The sequence below is a fragment of the Salmo salar genome, chromosome ssa09 (genome assembly GCF_905237065.1).
Source record: "Salmo salar chromosome ssa09, Ssal_v3.1, whole genome shotgun sequence".
NCBI lineage: Eukaryota > Metazoa > Chordata > Actinopteri > Salmoniformes > Salmonidae > Salmo > Salmo salar.
Genome location: NC_059450.1, coordinates 147,033,952 through 147,059,370, shown reverse-complemented (window position 1 = coordinate 147,059,370; position 25,419 = coordinate 147,033,952). Strand labels below are relative to the sequence as shown.

The following is a 25,419-nucleotide window of genomic DNA, read 5'->3' as shown; positions in this document are numbered from 1 at the left end:
GCCCTTTAGCCTTTAGCCCTTTAGCCCTTTAGTCCTCTCTAGCCTTTAGTCCTCTACCCTTTAGCCTTTAGCCCTTTAGCCTTTAGCCCTTTAGCCCTTTAGCCCTTTAGCCTTTAGCCCTTTAGCTTTTAGCCTTTAGCCTTTAGCCCTGCGTGGATATTGCCTGTAATCCATGTTTTTTGGTTTGGATATACGTTCTAATAGTCACTGTGGGGATGACATCGTCTATGTGGGGATGACATCGTTTATGCACTTATTGATGAAGCCCGTGACTATTGTGGTAAACTCCTCAATGCTATTGGATGAATTTCAAAACAGCAAACACAGTCTTGTAGCCTCACATCTGCTTCATTGGACCACTTCCGTATTGAGCATGTCATTGATACTTCCTGTTTGAGCTTCTGTTTGTTAACAGGAAGCAGGAGAATAGAGTCATGGTCAGATTTGTCAAAGGGAGGATGAGGGAGGGGCTTGTATGTGTTTCTGTAGGTAGAATAAAAGTGGTCTATAGTTTTAGCGCCCCTAGTGACACAGGGGACATGTTGCTAGAAGTGAGGTAGAACTGTTTTAAGTCTCCCCGTGTTAAAGTCTCCATCCACTCTGGGTGAACGGTTTCTTGTTTGTTTATGTCCCCATACAGTCAGTGATAATTACGGATGAGAACTCTCTTGGTATAAGCCATAAGACTCCTGAACAGCTAATCAAATGGCTAGCCAGACTATTTGCATTGCCCCCTCTTCTACGCTGCTGCTACTCTCTTATTATCTATGCATAGTCACTTTAATAACTATACCTACATGGAAACAGGAGACAAAGGGCTGTGAGACATGGGTTTAACTCTGGACACATGAAAGGTAGGATGTATACGAAAGGTCTGGGGCAACAGAAGACGAACAGCAGAGGGGCTAATGATTTTGGAGATGGGAAACGGGCTGATAAACTGGGGGGAGAGTTTGTGGGATTCCACTCGGAGGGACAGATCCCGGGTGGACAGCCATACCTTCTGCCCAAGATGATTCCGGGAAGCCGGGGTCTGGTGGCGATCCGCTTGATGTCGATACCTGGAGGTGGTCTCGAGGAGGGCTGACCGGGCTCTCCTCCAGGTGCAATGACAGCGGCGGACAAACATCTGGTCAGAAGGTATGCTGACATCCTCTTCCTGCTCAGGGAAGAGCGGGGGCTGATACTTCAGCGAACACTCAAAATGAGATAGGCCCATGGCAGAGCAGGGAAGGATGTTGCGGACGTATTCGACCCAAACCAGCTGCTGGCTCCAGGTGATGGATTTGGCGGAGACCAGGCAGTGCAGAGTAGTCTCCAGATCTTGGTTGGCTCGCTGGCCGTTGGACTGGGGGTGGAATCCGGAGGACAAGCTGGCCAACGACCCAATGAGGGTGCAGAATGCATTCCAGAACCGAGATGAGAACTGAGGGCCCCGGTCAGAGACCATGTTGACTGGTAGTCCATGGATCCGGAAGACGTGCTGCACCATGAGCTGGGCCATCTCCTTTGCAGAGGGTAGATTGGGGAGAGGAACGAAGTGGGCGGCTTTGATAAACCGATCCATCACAGTCAGGATAGCAGTGTTGCCATCAGACCCGTGACAAAGTCCAGGGAGATGTGGAACCAGGGACGGTGAGGGACAGGCAGAGGTTGGAGGAGCCCAGCCAGGGCTTGTCGAGGAGTCTTGTTTTGTGCACACACCGTACAAGCGGCGACGAATGAGGAGACGTTAGGAACCATGGTGGGCCACCAAAACCGTCGCACAAAAGCAAGGGTCCAGCGGGAGCACAGGTGGCAGGCCAGTCTGGAGGAGTCGGCCCACTCCAGGACCGCGGCTCAGGCCGCGTCAGGCACGATCATCCGGTTATCTGGACCCACCGGAGGTTCGGCTGGGAACGCTCGCCTCCCGGACCTGTTTCCCTATACCCCAGCTGGGTGCCGTCGCCAGGCACGAGGTGGGAAGGATGGTCTCTGGCTCCGGGGTAATAGCCGTGGGGCTATAATGTTGAGACAGTGCATTCGGCAAGACATTCTTGGATCCCGGGCCGATATGAGAGGGAGAAGTTGAACCGTGTGAACAGCAGGGCCCATCTAGCTTGCCTGAAGTTGAGGCGTTTGGCGGTGCGGAGATACTCAAGATTTTTGTGGTCGGTCCAAACAAGGAACGGGTGTTCCTGCCCCTTCCAACCAGTGCCTCCATTCCTCCAATGCCATCTTCACCGCGAGAAGCTCACGTAGCTCACATCGTAGTTTGAGGCGTTGAGGCGATGGGAGAAGAAGGCGCAGGGATGTAGCTTCAGGTCCGGGGAGAAGGCTGGGACAGGACCGCCCCCACTCCTACATCAGATGCATCGGCCTCCACCACGAAGTGATCGGAAGGGTCAGACTGAACCAGGATGGGAGCAGTGGTGAAGCGGTGTTTGAGGTCCTGGAACACCCAGTCAGCAGCAGGGGACCACGTGAACGGAAACTTGGGAGAGGTGAGTGCTGACAGGGGGGAAGCCAGAGTGTTGTAACTCCAGACGAAGCGGCAATAGAAGTTGGCGAACCCCAGAAAACATTGCAGCTGCACCCTGGACGAAGGCTGGGGCCAATCCACCCCTGCTCTCACCTTCCCGGGATCCATCTGGACGCTCCCAGCGGAGATGATGTACCCCAGAAAGGGGATGGTGGAGTGATGGAACTCGCACTTCTCTGCAGCTGGTTCTCCAGGAGACGTTGAAGAACCTGTCGGACGTGGAGCACATGTTCTTGGGGGGAGTGGGAGAAGACGAGGATGTCATCAATGTAGACGAAGATGAACCGGTTCAACATGTTGCGCAGAACATCATTTACCAGAGCCTGGAACACGGCAAAGGCATTTGTGAGACTAAATGGCATGACCAAATACTTGTAGTGGCCGCTGGCCATGTTGAAGGCAGTCTTCCATTCTTACCCCTCCCGTATCCACACCATGTGGTAGGCATTCCGTAGATCCAGCTTGGAAAACACTGTGGCCCCCTGGAGCAGCTCGAAGGCCGAGGAGATGAGTGGTAGCGGGTAGCGGTTCTTCACTGTTATGTCATTGAGTCCCCGGTAGTCGATGCACGGGCACAGAGTCTTATCCTTCTTCTCCACAAAGAAGAACCCTGCGCTGGCGGGAGAGGACGAAGGACATATAAATCCTACAGCTAGTGAGTCTCCAATGTAGGTGTCCATAGCCTTGGTCTCTGGTCCCGACAGCAAGTGCAGTCGTCCCCGGGGCGGAGTTGTACTAAGGAGAAGAACAATCCCGAGGTAATATGGTCGGTGCAGCGGAAGCGAAGTGGCCCGGGCCTTGTTGAACACCTCCCGAAGGTCCTAATACTCCGCAGGAATGGTGGAGAGGTCCGGGGCACCTTTCGAGCCCCCAGGAAGAAGTCCCGGGGAAGGTTGCGCTGACTTCAGACAATGGGCGTGACAGAACAGACTCCAGCCCATGATGGCACCAGTAGACCAGTTGAGGGGATTGTGTCGCTGGAGCCAGGAGAATCCCAAAACCACAGGACTCTGTGGAGACTTGATGAGCAGGAATTGAATAGTCTCGCTGTGATTCCCTGACACCCGTAGGTTGATGGGAGTGGTATTATGAGTGACCCGGCCTATAGGGCGCCCGTCCAGCACTCTAACATCCATGGGAGTGGAGAGGGGCTGAGTGGGGATGTTCAGCTCGGAAGCCAGGGCAGCGTCCAAAAAGCTCTCATCGGCCCAGAGTCAATGAGGACCCGGAGAGATTTGGACTGGTTTCCCCACAACAGAATGGCATAAACAGGGGTGCGAACAAGGGAAGCAGGAAAGTTCTCCATATAGCCCACCAGAGTACTCGGTCCTACCAGTGAGCCTGATCTTTTTAACGGACAGGAGAACACAAAATGACCAAGAGTCCCACAATACAGACAACTCTTCGTGTTGATCCTGTATTGCCGTTCCACTGGCGATAGCCCAGCTCTACCTTGTTGCATAGGCTCGGGAAGCGGTGACTCAGCCATCTCTGGCAACTCTCGGGGAGGGTCGGGAAGTCTCGGGTTCTCTCGGCAACGGGATCATTGAGGACTTCCGGGAGGACTCGGAGGCAAGGTGGAATCCTTGGACATGCGAGCGAAGTCGAATTTCCTCTCCCACTGTCGTTCCCATAGTCCCCCATCAATTCGGATGGTCAAAGCGATGAGGGAATCGAGATCCATAGGTTACTCCCGAGTGGAAAGCTCATCCTTGACCTCCTCTGAGATGCCGTGCAGGAACATATTGAACAGTGCTTCCTGGTTCCAAGCACTCTCCGCTGCCAACATGCAGAAATCCATCGCATAGTCTGCCACACTGCAGGAGTCCTGCCGAAGCTGGATTAACTCCCGGGCAGCTTCTCTCCCAGAGAACGGGGCATAAAAAACCTTCTTCACCTCTCCCACGAAACCCTCTAGACTAACGCGTATGGCCGGCTGCTGTTCCCATACAGTAGTAGCCCAGGTGAGAGCCCTCCCGGATATCAGCGTGATGATATAGGCTATCTTGGAGTGATCCGAGGGGAAGGAGGAGGGCTGAAGCTCGACAACGAGGGCACACTGAGCTAGAAACGCCCTACAGGTGCTCGGTTCTCCATTGAAGCGTTCCTGGTGGTGTAAGCTGGGCTCCCAAGAAGGTGGAGTGACCGATGAGATGGCGCTGCTAGCAGTTGAGTTACTGAGGGGTTACCACGGTGGTAGGCTGCCTCCCAGACAACCCATGGAATTGCTCCAGCAAAATGTCCAATGCCCGGTCATGGCGTTCAGCCAATGTTTGCACCCCCTCCGTAAGGCTACGAACCAGTTCCTCGTGCCTCCCGATGGTGGCTCCTTGGGAGGAGATGGCGTCGCGCAGCTGGCCCGTGTCTGCTGGGTCAGTCATGGCCAGTTCGTACTAACACGTTTGACGATAAGACCCAGGTGCAGACAATGTCGAAGTAACAAAAGTTTATTGAATCGAACACCAGCAGTCAAAGGTACGGGACAGTAGGCAGGCTCAGGGTCAGGGCAGGCAGAGGTTGGTAATCCAGAGTAGTGGTGCAAAGGTACAGAACAGTAGGCAGGCTCAGGGTCAGGCAGGCAGAAAGGTCAAAACCGGGAAAACTAGAAAACAGGCACTATAGCCAGGACAGGAGCAAGGGGAAAAACGCTGGTAGGTATGAATGAACAAAACAAACAGGCAACAGACAAACAGAAAACACAGGTATAAATACACAGTGGATAATGGGGAAGATGGGCGGCACCTGGAAGGGGGTGGAGACAATCACAAAGACAGGTGAAACAGATCAGGGTGTGACAGGTACCCCCTGTATATAGCCCCAATATTGTTATTTACTGCTGCTCTTTAATTATTTGTTATTCTGTTCGCTTACTTTTTTGTTGGTATTTTCTTAAAACTGCATTGTTGGTTAAGTGCTTGTAAGTAAGCATTTCAATGTAAGGTATGTTGTATTTGGCGCATGTGACAAATACAATTTGATTTGATTTATAAAAGGGTCTGCATCTTACCATGAGGTGTTTTGTATCAGGTGAGCAAAAGCTAGAGATTTCCTTCACATTGGAAGCAGCGCACCAGTTGTTGTTTATGAAGAGACACACACACACACACACACACACACACACACACACACACACACACACACACACACACACACACACACACACACACACACACACACACACACACACACACACACACACACACACACACACACACACACAACATAGCCATCTAAGCCTCTCCAGCTCTCCAATAACTGCTAATCTTCAGCCAACAAGCTCTACCTTAAGAGATAGGGAGGGATATAGAGATATTATCGAGTAGAGAGTGAGGGTGGAAGAGGCAGAGAGGCTAAGAGAAAGAGGGATGCGGTTGGGATGAAGAGATAGAGAGAGGATAAAGAGAGATAAAGAAAGAGGGATTTGAGAAGGTGGAATAAGAGAGAGAGAGAGACAGAGAAAGCGAGAGAAAGAGAGAGAGAGAGGGAAACAAAGAGGGATTTGAGAAGGTGGAATAAGAGAGAGAGAGAGAGACAGAGAAAAAGAGAGAAAGAAAGAGAGAGAGAGAGAAAGAGAGAGAGAGGATAAGGACAGCCAGAGTATTGTTCTAGCTGTTGATGGTGTTGGTGAGGAGTGGCTTGGGGTGCTAATGGTTCTATGTGCTCTGAATTCCAATCAAGTAGCCATGTCAGACACACACACACACACACACACACACACACACACACACACACACACACACACACACACACACACACCTGTCTGCACATACTGAGTAATTGTATGTGTGTGTGTGTGTGTGTGTGTGTGTGTGTGTGTGTGTGTGTGTGTGTGTGTGTGTGTGTGTGTGTGTGTGTGTGTGTGTGTGTGTGTGTGTGTGTGTGTGTGTGTGTGTGTGTGTGTGTGTCTGACAGGGCTCGCTGACTGGAATTCCAGAAGTCTTCACAAGGATAGTAAAACAAGAAAAAGTCGGATAAGTAGGGACATTTTGACGGTCCCCATGAGGAACATTTTGGGGTGGGGAATAGTAGGAGAGGTATTTTATTATTATTATTTATTTGATTCAGGGGGGGTCTTGGATGGTTGAGGGGCAGCTCTCGGGGACCTGTGGGGGGGTCTTGGAGGGTTGGTGGCCTGGCGGTTGGGAGTTTGGGCCAGTGGCTGACAGGTCGCTGGTTCGGGTCCAGTTTTTACTTGGTGGGAGACCTGTCGACGTGCCCTTGGGCAGGGTGTTGACCCTGGCTTCTTCTGTGGGTCACTCTGGATGGGAGTCTGTTAGATGACTGACTGTAATGTAAATGTTGAGCTGCTTCATTGCAGGTAGATTTTATGTTTAGGTATTCAATCCCCAAAAAATATATATACAGTACAAGTCAAAAGTTTGGACACACTTACTCATTCCAGATTGTTCTTTATTTTTATAAATATAATTTAGATTTTAGATTCTTCAAAGTAGCCACCCTTTGCCTTGATGACAGATTTGCACTTTTGGCATTCTCTCAACCATCTTCATGAATAAGTCACCTGGAATGCATTTAAATTAACAGGTGTGCCTTGTTAAAAGTACATTTGTGGAATTTCTTTCCTTATTAATGTGCTTGAGCCAATCAGTTGTGTTGTGACCAGGTAGGGGTGGTATACAGAAGATAGCCCTATTGGTAAAAGACCAAGTCTATATTATACCAAGAACAGCTCAAATAAGCAAAGAGATACAACAGTCCATCATTACTTTAAGACATGAAGGTCCGTCAAACCAGAAAATGTCTTGAACTTTGAATGTTTTTTAAAGTGCAGTCGCAAAAAACCATCAAGCGCTATGATGAAACTGACTCTCATGAGGACCACCACAGGAAAGGAAGACCCAGAGTTGCCTCTGCTGCAGAGAATAAGTTCATTAGAGTTAACAGCCTCAGAAATTGCATCCCAAATAAATGCTTCACAGAGTTCAAGTAACAGACACATCTCAGCATCAACTGTTCAGAGGAGACTGTGTGAATCAGGCCTTCATGGTCGAATTGCTGCAAAGAAACCACTACTAAAGGACACCAATAAGAAGAAGAGACTTGCTTGGGCCATGAAACACGAGCAATGGACATTAGACCGGTGGAAATCTGTCATTTGGTCTGATGAGCCCAAATTTGCGATTTTTGGTTCCAACCGCCATGTCTTTGTGAGACGTAGTGTAGGTCAATGGAGGATCTCCACATGTGTGGTTCCCACCGTGAAGCATGGAGGAGGAGGATGTGTGATGGTGTGGGGGTGCTTTGTTGGTGACACTGTCTGTGATTTATTTAGAATTCAAGGCACAATTAACAAGCATGGCTACCAAAGCATTCTGCAGCGAAATACCATCCCATCGGTTTGCGCTTAGTAGGACTATCATTTATTTTTCTTCAGGACCATAACCCAACACACCTCCAGGCTGAGTAAGGGCTATTTAACCAAGAAGGAGAATGATGGAGTGCTGCGTCAGATGACCTGGCCTCCACAATTACCCGGCCTCAACCCAATTGAGATGGTTTGGGATGAGTTGGACCGCACAGTGAAGGAAAAGCAGAAAACAAGTGCTCAGCATATGTGGGAAGTCCTTCAAGACTGTTGGAAAAGCATTCCAGGTGAAGCTGGTTGAGAGAATGCCAAGAGTGTGCAAAGCTGTCATCAAGGCAAAGGGTGGCTACTTTGAAGAATTAAAATCTAAAATATATTTTGATTTGTTTAATAGTTTTTTGGTTACTACATGATTCCATATGTGTTATTTCATAGTTTTGATGTCTTCGCTATTATTCTACAATGTAGAAAATAGTAAAAATAAATAAAAACCCTTGAATGAGTAAGTGTGTTATTGGTATTTGTAAGAAAATCAGTCAATTGAAATAAATTCTTCAGGCCCTAATCTATGGATTTCACATTGCCATCGATGCAATTGTGTTCGTTGTCCGTAGTTTATGCCTGCCCATACCGTAACCCAACTACCACCATGGGATCTCTGTTCATAACGTTGACATCTGCCCAGTACAGATGAAACCAGGATTCATCTGTGAAGAGCACACTTCTCCAGTCTGCCAGTGGCCATTTAACGTGAGCATTTGCCCACTGAAGTTGTTTATGATGCCGAACTGCAGTCAGATCAAGACCCTGGTGAGGACGACGAGCACGCAGATGAGCTTAGCTGAGATGGTTTCTGACAGTTTGTGCAGAAATTCCTCTGTTATGCAAATCAACAGTTTCATCAGCTGTTCAGGTGGCTGGTCACAGACAATCCAGCAGGTGAAGAAGCCGGATGTGGAGGTGCTGGGTTGGCATGGTTACATGTGGTCTGCGGTTTTGAGGCTGGTTGGACGTACTGCCAAATTCTCTAAAACGATGATGGGGGCTATGGTAGAGAAATTAACATCCAATTATCTGGCAACCGCTCTGGTGGAAATTCCTGCAGTCAGCATGACAATTGCACTCTCCCTCAAAACCTGAGACATCTATAGCATTGTGTTGTGTGACAAAACTGCACATTTTAGAGCAGCCTTTTATTGTCCCCAGCACAAGGTGCACCTTTGTAGTGGCCGGTTATTGTCCCCAGCACAAGGTGCACCTGTGTAAGGATCATGTTGTTTAATCAGCTTCTTGATATGCCACACCTGTCAGGATGATGGTTTATCTTAGCAAAGGATAAATGCTCACTAATAGGAATGTGAACAAATTTGTATATAACATTTTAGAGAAATAAGCTTTTTGTGCATATGGAACATTCCTGGGATAATCGTTTTTAATTATATTATTTTCCCGCCAGTCTGATTTTGTGCCTGCTCTTGTCCACTCTGTTCTGATAAGTCATCCACAGATTGGGGGCACAGTAGAAGGAAACAGAAGATGCATGCGTTTTCCTATCTTTCAGTGATGGGTCATAATATTTTGTAGCTGTAACCAATCAAAAGACAGAGACACATATGTAGGAAGAAAACAGAAACCACTCTGTTTATTACAACCGTATCTTGCAGCTACTGGAGGTTACTGAAATAACCCCGGTTCTATGAACCAATTTTCTTTCAAGACCCCATTTTCATATCAGGGGAACCCTTTGAGACAACGCTGTGATAAGGCCACACAGAGGGCCAGAGTTAAACACTCCCGAGTGGTGCAGCGGTTTAAGGCACTGCATCTCAGTGCTAGAGGTGTCATTACAGACACCCTAGTTTGAATCCAGGCTGTATCACAGCTGGCTGTGATTGGGAGTCCCATAGGGTGGTGCACAAATGGCCTGGGTTTGGCTGGTGTAGGCTGTCATTGTAAATAAGAATTTGTTCTTAACTGACTTGCCCATTTAAATAAAAAAATGGAATCTGAAGTACCCAAAAGGACCACTATTTTTTACATTTAACTAGACAAGTCAGCTAAGAACAAATTCTTATTTACAATGACGGCCTACCGGGGAACAGTGGGTTAACTGCCTTGTTAGCTTGGGGATTCAATCTAGCAACCTTTCGGTTACTGGCCCAACCGCTCCAACCACTAGGCTACCTGCCGCCCCACTAGATGTATTGTGATAGATTACATAAAATCCTTGAGAGATACCAAAATTCTGGTAGTTTACTGGTAAACTTTGAACATTTCCATTAATATACCCTCCCTTTGAAACCCTAGTTATAACGTTTCCTAAGAATTTTGCTGTAGAGGTTATACCACCACTCCCCTGCTTTGTCCCCCCAAGCAAACCCATTTATGGCATGTGAATAGAACACTTCCTTTTTCACTTCTGAAGGGTGAGATGTCAACTTGAACTTCTCACTGGCTCTGTGCTCGCTGGCTTATCAAGCAGACATGGTGCTCAGCTGCCAGTACAGATAATTGGAAATAAGACTTTATGTCCATCTTATGTGTCTAATGGGCTGTGTGTTTGGCAGTCAGTGGGGGCTGTTGGAGGGTGGAATTTGGTAGTGAACCATAGCTGCTTGATGACAGTTGGGGTTTGGGTAGATGGTGGAGGTGGTTTGGGTAGATGGTGGAGGTGGTTTGGGTGGATGGTGGAGGTGGTTTGGGTAGATGGTCGAGGTGGTTTGGGTAGATGGTGGAGGTGGTTTGGGTAGATGGTGGAGGTGGTTTGGGTGGATGGTGGAGGTGGTTTGGGTAGATGGTGGAGGTGGTTTGGGTGGATGGTGGAGGTGGTTTGGGTGGATGGTGGAGGTGGTTTGGGTGGATGGTGGAGGTGGTTTGGGTGGATGGTGGAGGTGGTTTGGGTGGATGGTGGAGGTGGTTTGGGTGGATGGTGGAGGTGGTTTGGGTGGATGGTGGAGGTGGTTTGGGTAGATGGTGGAGGTGGTTTGGGTAGATGGTGGAGGTGGTTTGGGTAGATGGTGGAGGTGGTTTGGGTAGATGGTGGAGGTGGTTTGGGTGGATGGTGGAGGTGGTTTGGGTAGATGGTGGAGGTGGTTTGGGTAGATGGTGGAGGTGGTTTGGGTGGATGGTGGAGGTGGTTTGGGTAGATGGTGGAGGTGGTTTGGGTGGATGGTGGAGGTGGTTTGGGTGGATGGTGGAGGTGGTTTGGGTGGATGGTGGAGGTGGTTTGGGTGGATGGTGGAGGTGGTTTGGGTGGATGGTGGAGGTGGTTTGGGTAGATGGTGGAGGTGGTTTGGGTGGATGGTGGAGGTGGTTTGGGTGGATGGTCGAGGTGGTTTGGGTGGATGGTGGAGGTGGTTTGGGTGGATGGTCGAGGTGGTTTGGGTAGATGGTGGAGGTGGTTTGGGTGGATGGTCGAGGTGGTTTGGGTAGATGGTCGAGGTGGTTTGGGTGGATGGTCGAGGTGGTTTGGGTGGATGGTCGAGGTGGTTTGGGTGGATGGTCGAGGTGGTTTGGGTGGATGGTGGAGGTGGTTTGGGTGGATGGTCGAGGTGGTTTGGGTAGATGGTCGAGGTGGTTTGGGTAGATGGTGGAGGTGGTTTGGGTGGATGGTGGAGGTGGTTTGGGTGGATGGTGGAGGTGGTTTGGGTAGATGGTGGAGGTGGTTTGGGTAGATGGTGGAGGTGGTTTGGGTGGATGGTCGAGGTGGTTTGGGTGGATGGTGGAGGTGGTTTGGGTGGATGGTGGAGGTGGTTTGGGTAGATGGTGGAGGTGGTTTGGGTAGATGGTGGAGGTGGTTTGGGTGGATGGTGGAGGTGGTTTGGGTAGATGGTGGAGGTGGTTTGGGTAGATGGTGGAGGTGGTTTGGGTAGATGGTGGAGGTGGTTTGGGTGGATGGTGGAGGTGGTTTGGGTAGATGGTGGAGGTGGTTTGGGTGGATGGTGGAGGTGGTTTGGGTAGATGGTGGAGGTGGTTTGGGTGGATGGTGGAGGTGGTTTGGGTAGATGGTGGAGGTGGTTTGGGTGGATGGTGGAGGTGGTTTGGGTAGATGGTGGAGGTGGTTTGGGTGGATGGTGGAGGTGGTTTGGGTGGATGGTGGAGGTGGTTTGGGTGGATGGTGGAGGTGGTTTGGGTGGATGGTGGAGGTGGTTTGGGTAGATGGTGGAGGTGGTTTGGGGGGATTAGGTCTTTAGGGACTGAGTGTGTACTGTATGTTCTTACTTTGTCTACTTTCTGATGTGTGTCTGTGTGTTGCTGTGAGCAGCAGATGCTTGTCTGGGGCTGTGGAATGTCTGCCAGGTTACCATAGCAGCCAGATAGTTGCCAGCCTAGTTTCTAGTTTGGTAAGAGGCCTGTAACCATGTTTGCATGTGTATGTGTGTACAGTATGTGTGTGTGGCCTTAAGTCACGTCATTTTCAGTTAAATTCAATAAGCTTCATTTGCCATTAAAAGTGAATAGACCGGCATTACCGAAAATAGCAACAGTAAAAACAACAGTGTTACTTTTTTTGCGGTTCTCAGATTCACACCAGTAACTGCACTAGAAATACTTAATGTCCTGACCAATGGTGTGGCTTGGGGCTGTGAGCTAACCATTTGTCACATGCGCCTTATACAACAGGTGTAGACCTAACAGGGAAGTGCTTACTTACAAGCCCTTAACCAATAATGCTTTATTAAGAAGTTAAGAAGAAAAACATGTTGAGTAAAAAATAGATAATAAGGGTAACAAATACCTAAACAGCAGCAGTAAAATAATAATAGTGAGGCTATATACAGGGGATTCCGATACAGAGTCAATGTGTGGGGGCACCGGTTAATCGAGGTAATTGTGGTAATATGTACAGTACATGTAGGTAGAGTAAAATTGACCATGCATAGATAATAAATTGAGAGTAGCAGCAGTGTAAAAGAGGGGTCTGGGTAGCCCTTTGATTAGCAGCTCAGGAGTCTTATGGCTTGGGGGTAGAAGCTGTTAAAAAGCCTTTTGGACCTAGACGTGGCGCTCCAGTACTGCTTGCCCTGCGGTAGCAGAGAGAACAGTCTATGACTGGGGTGGCTGGGGTCTTTGACAATTTTTAGGGCCTTCCTCTAACACCGCCTGGTATAGAGGTCCTGGATGGCGGAAAGCTTGACCCCAGGGATGTACTGGGCCGTACGCACTACCCTCTGTAGTGCCTTGCGGTCGGAGGCCGAGCAGTTGCCATACCAGGCAGTGATGCAACAAGTCAGGATGCTCTCAATGGTGCAGCTGTAGAACCTTTTGAGGATCTGAGGACCCATGCCAAATCTTTTCACTCTCCTGAGGGAGAATAGACATTGTCGTGCCCTCTTCACCACTGTCTTGGTGTGTTTGGACCATGATAGTTTGTTGGTGATGTGGACACCAAGGAACTTGAAGTTCTCAACCTGCTCCACTGCAGCCCCATCGATGAGAAAGGGGGTGGGCTCGGCCCTCCTTTTCCTTTAGTCCACAGTCATCTCCTTTGTCTTGATCACGTTGAGGGAGAGGTTGTTGTCCTGGCACCATATGGCCAGGTCTCAGACCTCCTCCCTATAAGCTGTCTCATCGTTGTTGGTGATCAGACCTACCACTGTTGTGTCATCGACACACTTGATGATGGTGTTGGAGTCATGCCTGGCCATGCAGTCATGAGTGAACAGGGAGTACATCAGGGGACTGAGCACACACCCCTGAGAGGCCCCCGTGTTGAGGATCAGCATGGCGGATGTGTTGTTACCTACCCATACCACCTGGGGATGGCCCGTCAGGAAGTCCAGGGTCCAGTTGCAGAGGGAGGTGTTTAGTCCCAGGGTCCTTAGCTTAATGATGAGCTTTGAGGGCATTATGGTGTTGAATGCTGAGCTGTAGTGAATGAATTGCATTCTCACATAGGTGTTCCTTTTGTCCAGGTGGGAAAGGGCAGTGTGGAGTGCAATAAAGATTGCATCCTCTGTGGATCTATTGGGGCGGTATGCAAATTGGAGTGGGTCTAGGGTTTCTGGGATAATGGTGTTGATGTGAGCCATGACCAGCCTTTCAAAGCACTTCATAGCTACAGATGTGTGCTACTTGTCGGTAGTCATTTATGCAGGTTACCTTAGTGTTCTTGGGAACAGGGACTATGGTGGTCTGTTTGAAACATGTTGGTATTACTGACACTGACATACAGAGTCAGGGACACTGAATGTCAGTGTCAGACTGAATGTCAGTGACACTTGCCAGTTGGTCAGCGCATGCTCAGAGTACATGTCCTGGTAATCCATCTGGCCCTGCGGCCTTGTGAATGTTGACCTGTTTAAAGGTCTTACTCACATGGGCTTGGGAGAGCATGATCACACAGTCATCCAGAACAGCTGATGCTCTCATGCATGCTTCAGTGTTACTTGCCTCGAAGCGAGCATAGAAGTAATTTAGCTTGTCTGGTTGGCTCGTGTCACTGGGCAGCTCGCGGCTGTATTTCCCTTTGTAGTCTGTAATAATTTGCCTTTGTAGTCTGTAATAGTTTGCAAGCCCTGCCACATCCGACGAGCGTTGGAGCCGCTGTAGTACGATTCCATCTTAGTCCTTGTCGCGCCCTGATCTGTTTCACCTGTCTTTGTGCTTGTCTCCAACCCCCTCCACGTGTTGCCCATCTTCCCCATTATCCCCTGTGTACTTATACCTGTGTTTTCATTTTGTCTGTTGCCAGTTCGTCTTGTTTGTCAAGCCTACTAGCGTTTGTCCTGTCAGCTCCTGTCTTTTCCCAGCCTCTCTTTTTCTCGCCCTCCTGGTTTTTGATCCCTTCCCTGTCCTGACCCTGAACCTGCCCGCGTGACCACTCTGCCTGCCCCTGACCCTAAGACTGCCTGCCGTCCTGTACCTTTGCCTCGGTTGCTGTAATAAACATTGTTACTTCGACACGGTCAGCATCTGGGTCTTACCTTATCCTGATATTCCTTTATTGACGCTTTGCCTGTTTAATGGTTCGTCGGAGGGCATAGCGGGATTTCTTATAAGAATCCCAGAACATATTCCAGTCTGTGCTAGCTAAACAGTCCTGTAGCTTAGCATCTGCTTCATCTGACCACTTTCTTATTGATCGAGTCACTGGTGTTTCCTGCTTTAATTTTTGTTTGTAAGCAGGAATCAGGAGGATAGATTTATGGTCAGATTTGCCAAATGGAGGGAGAGCTTTGTACGTGTCTCTGTGTGTGGAGTAAAGGTGGTCTAGAGTATTTTTCCCTCTGGTTGCACATTTAACATGCTGGTAGAAATTAGGTAAAATGGATTTGAGTTTCCCTGCATTAAAGTTCCCGGCCACTAGGAATGCCGCCTCTGGATAAGCGTTTTCCTGTTTGCTTATGGCCGTATAAAGCTCACTGAGTGAGGTCTTAGGGCCAGCATCGGTTTGTGGTGGTAGGTAGACAGCTACGAAAAATATAGATGAAAACTCTCTTGGTAAATAGTGTGGTCTACAGCTTATCATGAGATACTTTACCTTAAGCGAGCAAAATCTCGAGACTTTCTTAGATTTCGTGCACCAGCTGTTGTTTACAAATATACACCACTTGTCTTACCAGAGGCTGCTGTTCTATCCTGCCAAAAAAGCTTAAAACCCACCAGCTGTATGTTATTCATGTCGTCAATCACAGACCCTAGTCACTGCTGTTGCCAAGGGTCTGGGTTTCCGAGACTAATGAATTCATAGATTAGAGACAGAGAGTTTTTAATCCATAATGGAATAGGGATGAGAGATGATATCAGGTGTTGGAATTGATGACTGCTGACTGAGTGAGTGTGATGGTTGTGTGACTGGAGAGGCCATATCTACCTGGTTGACTGTATGGGATGTATTATACTAACAGAATACACAACAGACAGACGCAATGTTGAGCGTGGGTTGAAAACCATGACAACGGCCCCTGGAATCCCAAACACATTTGATATGAAAGAGCGAGAGAAAGAGAGAGAGAGAGAGAGATACAGTTGAAGTTGGAAGTTTGCATACACTTAGGTTGAAGTCATTAAATCAAATTTTTCAACCACTCCACAAATTTCCTCTTAACAAACTATAGTTTTGGCAAGTAGGTTAGGACATCTACTTTGTGCATGACACAAGTAATTTATCCAACAATTGTTAATGGACAGATTATTTCACTTATAATTCACTGTATCACAATTCCAGAGGGTCAGAAGTTTACATGCACTAAGTTGACTGTGCCTTTAAACAGCTTGGAAAATTCCAGAAAATTATGTCATGGCTTTAGAAGCTTCTGATAGGCTAATTGACATAATTTGAGTCAATTGGAGGTGTACCTGTGGATGTATTTCAAGGCCTACCTTCAAACTCAGTGCCTCTTTGCTTGACATCCTGGAAAAATCAAAAGAAATCAGCCAAGACCTCAGAAAAACAACTGTAAACCTCCAAAAGTCTGGTTCATCCTTGTGAGCAATTTCCAAACGCCTGAAGGTACCACGTTCATCTGTACAAATTCTGTCTCCTAGAGATGAACGTATTTTGGTCGAAATGTGCAAATCAATCCCAGAACAACAGCAGAGGACCTTGTGAAGATGCTGGAGGAAGCAGGTACAAAAGTATCTATATCCAAAGTAAAACGAGTCCTACATAGACATAACCTGAAAGGCCGCTCAGCAAGGAAGAAGCACCTGCTCCAAAACCGCCATAAAAAAAAACAGACTACGGTTTGCAACTGCACATGGGGACAAAGATCGTACTTTTTGGAGAAATGTCCTCTGGTCTGATGAAACAATAATAGAACTGTTTGGCCATAATGACCATTGTTATGTTTGGAGGAAAAAGGGGAACGCTTGCAAGCTGAAGAACACCATCCCATCCATGATGCACAGGGGTGGCAGCATCATGTTGTGGGGGTGCTTTGCTGCAGGAGGGACTGGTGTTCTTCACAAAATAGATGGCTTCATGAGGAGGAAAATTATGTGGATATATTGAAGCAACATCTCAAGACATCAAATGGGTCTTCCAAATGGACAATGACCCCAAGCATACCTCCAAAGTTGTGGCAAAATGGCTCAAGCACAACAAAGTCAAGGTATTGGAGTGGCAATCACAAGCTCTGACCCCCATCCTATAGAACATTTGTGGGCAGAACTGAAAAAGCATGTGTGAGCAAGGAGGCCTACAAACCTGACTCAGTTACACCAGCTCTGTCAGGAGGAATGGGCCAAAATTCACCCAACGTATTGTGGGAAGCTTGTGGAAGGCTTCCCGAAACATTGGACCCAAGTTAAACAATTTAAAGGCAATGCAACCAAATACTAATTGAGTGTACGTAAACTTCTGATCCACTGGGAATGTGATGAAAGAAATAAAAGCTGAAATAAATAATGTTCTCTACTATTATTCTGACATTTCACATACTTAAAATGAAGTGGTGATCCTAACTGACCTAAGACAGGGAATTTTTGCTAGGATTAAATGTCAGGAATTGTGAAACTGATTTTAAATGTATTTGGCTAAGGTGTATGTAAACTTCCGACTTCAACTGTAGATAAGAGAAAGAGGGACACATATAGATTGAAAGATAGAGAGGAAATATAGAGATAATAATTTGACATGTGTTTGTTTTTGCATATCCCAGCTTCCCCTGAGACACCCACAGGGGTTCCCCTGGAACAATTAGGGTTAAAAGGGCCTGGTGCACAGCAACGCTCTAACAGAGAGAGATAGAGAGAGACAGAGAGAGAGACACACACTGAGGACCTCTTATGAAGCCCTCTGCTCATCACAGTCTTCGCCTACGCAGTGAGTTGCATAACCAGGTGCTGTTAGGCCTCACAGAGGTCTCACTTTAGAGGGTGTGTGTGTGTGTGTGTGTGTGTGTGTGTGTGTGTGTGTGTGTGTGTGTGTGTGTGTGTGTGTGTGTGTGTGTGTGTGTGTGTGTGTGTGTAAGCGGTGATCATAAAGGACCATTCCATCATACTGTGTATCTTCAGACCCTCTTCTCATGTGCTCTCTCCCACCCATCTGGTCCTCCTAACATGAAGAAGGCTTCAGAGGCACATGTTTTCAACACAGAAGTGTGTGTGTGTGTGTGTGTGTGTGTGTGTGTGTGTGTGTGTGTGTGTGTGTGTGTGTGTGTGTGTGTGTGTGTGTGTGTGTGTGTGTGTGTCTGTGTCTGTGTGTGTGTGTGTCTGTGTGTGTGTGTGTGTGTGTGTGTGGAAGGGATGGAGAGATAGAGGACTGATGGTTTTCCCTCCACACCTGTAACAGAAGGATATTATCAATACAAACTAATGTTTGTGCAATGAAATGCCTTTTCAATCAATAGGATTATGTAGCATTTTTAGGATTATGGATTATGTAGCATTTTTCACAGTGTCTGCCGGTAACATAAACATTAGTGTGTGTGTGTGTGTTAAATCAAATCAAATGTAATTGTATTTGTCACGTACGCAGTTTACAGCAGGTATAAAACGTGCAGTGAAATGTGTGTGTGTGTGTGTGTGTGTGTGTGTGTGTGTGTGTGTGTGTGTGTGTGTCTTGGCTTCGCATTCTGTTATTTTGGCCTCTGAGGAGCTGCAGGTGTGACCTGCTGGGATGAAAGCCAAACAGATGGAGAGAGAGAGAGAGAGAGAGAGAGAGAGAGAGAGAGAGAGAGAGAGAGAGAGAGAGAGAGAGAGAGAGAGAGAGAGAGAGAGAGAGAGAGAGAGAGAGAGAGAGAGAGAGAGAGAGAGAGAGAGAGAGAGAGAAAAGGAAGCGATTCCCAAACCTTCCATAACAAAGCTATCACCTACAGAGGGATGAACCTGGAGAAGAGTCCCCTAAGCATGTTGGTCCTGGGGCTCTGTTCACAAACACACCCCACAGAGCCCCAGGACAGCAACACAATTAGACCCAACCAAATCATGAGAAAGCAAAAATATAATTCTTGACATATTGGAAAGAATGAACAAAGAAAACTGATCAAACTAGAATGCTATTTGTTCATAAACAGAGAGTACACAGTGGCAGAATACCTGACCACTGTGACTGACTCAAACCTAAGGAAAGCTTTGACTATGTACAGACTCAGTGAGCATAGCCTTGCTATTGAGAAAGGCCACCGTAGGCAGACCTGGCTCTCAAGAGAAGACAGGCTATGTGCACACTGCCCACAAAATGAGGTGGAAACTGAACTGCACTTCCTAACCTCCTGCAAAATGTATGACCATATTAGAGACACATATTTCCTTCAGATTACACAGACCCACAAAGAATTTGAAAACAAGTCCAATTTTGATAAACTCCCATATCTACTGGGTGAAGTATCGCAATGTGCCATCACAACAGCAAGATGTGTGACCTGTTGTCACAAGAAAAGGTCAACCAGTGAAGAACAAACACCATTGTAAATGCAACCCATATTTATGTTTATTTATTTTCCCTTTTGTACTTTAACTATTTGAACATCATTACAACACTGTATATAGACATAATATGACATTTGTAATGTCTTAATTATTTTGGAACTTTTGTGAGTGTAATGTTTACTGTTAAATGTTATTGTTTATTTCACTAAGTGTTTATTTTCTATTTCACTTGCTTTGGCAATGTTAACATATGTTTTCCATGCCAATAAAGCCCTTTAAATTGAATTTAAATTGAATTGAGAGATCGAAAGATAGAAAGACAGAAAGTGATGGAGGGTGGGAGAGCGAGAGAGAAGCTACAGAGGGAGACAGATGGGGTGACGGGCGAGAGAGAGAGATATATACACACCTCCAGTCTCCAATCAGGCTGTAGTTTGGAGCGCTACCATTTGAGAAAATTAGTTTTTGTTCTCTGGGGGCTCAGAAAGCCAGGATGGCATGACGAAGTGAGGGGAAAGATGGAGAAGGAGAGAGAGAAAACAAGAGACAGAGAACAAGAGAGAGAGAACAAGAGAGAGAGAACAAGAGAGAGAGAACGAGAGAGAGAGAGAACAACAGAGAGCGAGAACAACAGATGGAGAAAACAGGAGAGAGATAACAAGAGAGAGAGAACAAGAGAGAGAGAGAGAACAAGAGAGAGAGAACAAGAGAGAGAGGACAAGAGAGAGAGAGCAAGAGAGAGAGAGAACAAGAGAGAGAGAGCAAGAGAGAGAGAGAACGAGAGAGAGAGAACAAGAGAGAGAGAACAAGAGAGAGAGAACGAGAGAGAGAGAGAGAACGAGAGAGAGAGAGAACAACAGAGAGCGAGAACAACAGATGGAGAAAACAGGAGAGAGATAACAAGAGAGAGAGAACAAGAGAGAGAGAGAGAACAAGAGAGAGAGAACAAGAGAGAGAGGACAAGAGAGAGAGAGCAAGAGAGAGAGAGAGAACAAGAGAGAGATATCAAGAGAGAGAGAGAACGAGAGAGAGAGAACAAGAGAGAGAGAACAAGAGAGAGAGAACGAGAGAGAGAGAGAGGGAATGAGAGAGAGAGAGAACAAGAGAGAGAGAGAACGAGAGAGAGAGAACAAGAGAGAGAGAGGGAATGAGAGAGAGAGAGAACAAGAGAGAGAGAACAAGAAAGAGAGAGAACAAGAGAGTGAGAGAGAACAAGATAGAGAGAACGAGAGAGAGAGCAAGAGAGAGAGAGAGAGAACAAGATAGAGAGCAAGAGAGAGAGAGAACGAGAGAGAGAGAGAGAGAGAGAGAGAGAGAGAGAGCGAGAGAGAGAGAGAGAGAGCAGGGGGAGAGGGGGAGCAGGTCGATCCAAAAAATGTATCTTGTTCATTATTCTCCAATTTCACTGTTACAGTTCATGCATGTGTGTGTGTGTGTGTGTGTGTGTGTGTGTGTGTGTGTGTGTGTGTGTGTGTGTGTGTGTGTGTGTGTGTGTGTGTGTGTGTGTGTGTGTGTGTGTCAATGTTCTGTAACAAGCCGTATGCTTTGCTATACACACTCATAAAAGAGGGACTGTCAGAATCAACTAGCTCTCACTGTCTCACTTCAGAATTAGAAGTTCATCCATGTTTCTCAAACATCAAATTCCAAAGGTTAGGCATTAACTCTGAATGGTTAAGGTTAGGCATTAACTCTGAATGGTTAAGGTTATGCATTAACTCTGAATGGTTAAGGTTAGGCATGAACTCTGAACGGTTAAGGTTAGGCATTAACTCTGAATGGTTAAGGTTAGGCATTAACTCTGAATGGTTAAGGTTAGGCATGAACTCTGAACGGTTAAGGTTAGGCATGAACTCTGAACGGTTAAGGTTAGGCATTAACTCTGAATGGTTAAGGTTAGGCATTAACTCTGAATGGTTAAGGTTAGGCATTAACTCTGAATGGTTAAGGTTAGGCATGAACTCTGAACGGTTAAGGTTAGGCATTAACTCTGAATGGTTAAATTTAGGCATTAACTCTGAATGGTTAAGGTAAGGAAGCGTGAAGGTGTGTGATTGGCTTAAAACTACTTTCTATCTCTGTATTCAAACTTTCAACCTTTTGAATCAGAGGCAGATGCTTACGTCCATCCGCAACACCCTAGCAAACCCAAACCTACTTGAAGGTAACAGGCCGGTTTCCACGCCATCTCCCGACGTCCTCAGAAGAATGGATACTGACTTGTATCACGGGTGACCTGGCTGGTCATAATAGCTGTATCTCTCACCCTCATGCCTCTGCATCCTTTACTAGAACGAAGGAACGTGAGTGAGAGAGAGCAGTGAGAAATACAATGCCTTATGGATTGCACAGAACATACACATACAGTACATTCTGTTGCTTGGTTCACAGAACACTGAAAGAACAGATAGTGATCATGTACAGTAGGAACACGTAGAATTCTGAAGGAATAGAATTTACATGATCAGCATGCTCCACTTGGACTAGCCTTGGACTAGCCTTGGACTAGCCTTGGACTAGCCTTGGACTAGCCTACACAACGGTTCTGTGATACCTCGATTCTCTACTCTCTCTTCATCTCTGCCTTTCTCTCTCTCTCTCTTCCCCCTCCTCTCTCTCTCTTACCCCTTCTCTCTCTTCCCACCTCTTCTCTTTCTCTCTCTCTCTTTCTCTCTCTTACCCCGCGCTCTCTCTTCCCACCTCCTCTCGCTCTCTCTCTTTCCTCCCCCTCTCCCTCTCTCCCTCTCCCCTCTCTTTCCCCCTCTTTCTCTCTCTACCCTCCCCCTCTCTCCCTTCTCCTCCATCTGTTTAAGTGGATTGTGACAATGCTATATCATATGGTCTGGCAATGCCATTCATGTGGTTTCACCCTCATGTTCTATAGATCTGCCATAGTCAGGGCTGGGCTCTGGTCAGCATGCCCCAAACATGCCATCTGGCCACCTTGCTAAACTATAGGCCCACTGCCCACCATCCAAGCACATATGCATACACATACCCTCTTTCCTCCCCTCTGATGGTTGTCAATATGTGTGTGTAAGTTTCCGTGTGTGTGTGTGTGTGTGTGTGTGTGTGTGTGTGTGTGTGTGTGTGTGTGTGTGTGTGTGTGTGTGTGTGTGTGTGTGTGTGTGTGTGTGTGTGTGTGTGTGTGTGTGTGTGTGTGTGTTGGAGGGGCAGGAGTCTGGCAGGAGTCTGTCTATGAGGAGTTGTGGTTGTTTGGGAGGGCCTGTCAGTCAGGCTGTGAGCCCAAATAGCCTTTGACCTAGATTATCTCTGTGGCCTTGGCTTGTCTGTCTGTGTGTGTTTATAGTACCAGTCAAAAGTTTGGACAAACCTACTCATTCGTTTTACCATTTTCTACATTGTATTTCAGATTCTTCAAATAGCCACCCTTTCCCTTGCTGATAGCTTTGCACACGTTTGGCATTCTCTCAGCCAGCTTCATGAGATAGTCACCTGGAATGCATTTCAATTAACAGGTGTGCCTTGTTATAGGTTAATTTGTGGAATTTCTTTCCTTCTTAATGTGTTTGAGCCAATCAGTTGTTTTGTGACAAGGTAGGGGTGGTATACAGAAGATAGCCCTATTTGGTAAAATACCAAGTCCATATTATGGCAAGAACAGCTCAAATAAGCAAAGAGAAACAACAGTCCATCATTACTTTAAGAAATGACGGTCAGTCAATACGGAAAATGTCAAGAACTTTGAAAGTTTCTTCAAGTGCAGTCACCAAAACCATCAAGCACTATGATGAAATTGGTTCTCATGAGGACCGCCACAGGAAAGGAAGACCCAGAGTTACCTCTGCTGCAGAGGATAAGTTTATTAGAGTTACCAGCCTCAGAAATTGCAGCCCAAATAAATGCTTCACAGAGTTCAAGTAACAGACACAACTCAACATCAACTGTTCAGAGGAGACTGCGTGAATCAGGCCTTTATGGTCTAATTGCTGCAGAGAAACCACTACTAAAGGACACCAATAAGAAGAAGAGACTTGCTTGGGCCAAGAAACACGAGCAATGGACATTAGACCGGTGGAAATCTGTCCTTTGGTCTGATGAGTTCAAATTTGAGATTTTTGGTTCCAACCTCCGTGTCTTTGTGAGACATAGAGTAGGTTAACGGATGATCTCCACATGTGTAGTTCCCACCGTGAAACATGGAGGAGGTGGTGTGATGGTGCTTTGCTGGTGACACTGTCTGCGATTTATTTAGAATTTAAGGCTCACTTAACCAGCATGGCTACCACAGTATTCCGCAGCAATACATCATCACATCTGGTTTGCACTTAGTGGGACTATCATTTGTTTTTTAACAAGAAGGAGAATGATGGAGTGCTGAATCAGATGACCTGGCCATCACAATCACCTGACCTCAACCCAATTGAGATGGTTTGGGATGAGTTGGACCACAGAGTGAAGGAAAATCAGCCAACAAGTGCTCAGCATATGTGGGAAGCCCTTCAAGACTGTTGGAAAAGCATTCCAGGTGAAGCTGGTTGAGAGAATAACAAGAGTGTGCAAAGCTGTCATCAAGGCAAAGGGTGGTTACTTTGCAGAATCTAAAATATTTGTTTAATACTTTTTTGGTTACTACATGATTCCATATGTGTTATTTCATAGTTTTGATGTCTTCTCTATTATTCTACAATGTAGAAAATAGTAAAAATAAAGAGAAACCATGGAATGAGTAGGTGTGTTCAAACTTTTGATTGGTACTGTATATGTTTATATGCATTGTCTTTGTGTTTTGTCAAAGATCAGATGAAAATGGGATTTTAATCATAATAAAAAAACATTGTTTCCTTTATCTCTGTTTCTCTCTTTCCCTCTGCATCTCTCTGCATCTCTTTCCATCTCTCTCCATCTCTCTGCATCTCTTTCCATCCCTCTGCATCTCTCTGCATCTCTTTCCATCTCTCTCCATCTCTCTGCATCTCTTTCCATCTCTCTCCATCTCTCTGCATCTCTTTCCATCTCTCTCCATCTCTCTGCATCTCTTTCCATCCCTCTGCATCTCTCTGCATCTCTTTCCATCTCTCTCCATCTCTCTGCATCTCTTTCCATCTCTCTCCATCTCTCTGCATCTCTTTCCATCTCTCTCCATCTCTCTGCATCTCTTTCCATCTCTCTCCATCTCTCTGCATCTCTTTCCATCCCTCTGCATCTCTCTGCATCTCTTTCCATCTCTCTCCATCTCTCTGCATCTCTTTCCATCTCTCTGCATCTCTCTGCATCTCTTTCCATCTCTCTCCATCTCTCTGCATCTCTTTCCATCCCTCTGCATCTCTCTGCATCTCTTTCCATCTCTCTCCATCTCTCTGCATCTCTTTCCATCTCTCTGCATCTCTCTGCATCTCTTTCCATCTCTCTCCATCTCTCTGCATCTCTTTCCATCCCTCTGCATCTCTCTGCATCTCTTTCCATCTCTCTCCATCTCTCTGCATCTCTTTCCATCTCTCTCCATCTCTCTGCATCTCTTTCCATCTCTCTCCATCTCTCTGCATCTCTTTCCATCTCTCTGCATCTCTCTGCATCTCTTTCCATCTCTCTCCATCTCTCTCCATCTCTCTGCATCTCTTTCCATCTCTCTCCATCTCTCTCCATCTCTCTGCATCTCTCTCCATCTCTCTCCATCTCTCTCCATCTCTCTGCATCTCTCTCCATCTCTCTGCATCTCTCTCCATCTCTCTCCATCTCTCTGCATCTCTCTGCGTCTCTCTCCATCTCTCTCCATCTCTCCCCATCTCGCTCCATCTCACTCCATCTCTCTCATCTCTCTCTGTCTGTCTCCATCTCGCTCCATCTCCCTCCATCTCTCTCCATCTCTCTCCGTCTCTCTCCATCTTCTCCATCTCACTCCATCTCCCTCCATCTCTCTCTCCATCTTCTCCATCTCCCTCCGTCTCTCTCCATCTTTCTCATCTCTCATCTCCTTCCATCTCTCTCATCTCTCTCCGTCTCTCTCCATCTTCTCCATCTCTCTCCACCTCTCTATTCTCTGTGTGTGTCCTTGAGGTGAGAGGAAGTAGCAGAGGTGGTCAGTCTGATAGAAATGTTTCCATTATTTATGGAGTGAGTGTGTTAGCCCTTCTCACCTCTCTACAGTGAGATGTAATTTAACGCAATAGGAAGCATTCCAGCTGGCCTACACACACACACACACACACACACACACACACACCGCACACGCACACGCACACGCACACGCACACGCACACACACACACACACACACACACACACACACACACACA

The 25,419-nt window shown here is 46.9% G+C and overlaps 1 protein-coding gene across 1 annotated transcript in view; it reads left to right on the top strand.

The window, feature by feature from the left end:
• The window catches only part of LOC106613232 (metabotropic glutamate receptor 5), a 107,730-nt gene that overhangs the window by 62,143 nt on the left and 20,168 nt on the right, over window positions 1-25,419 (top strand).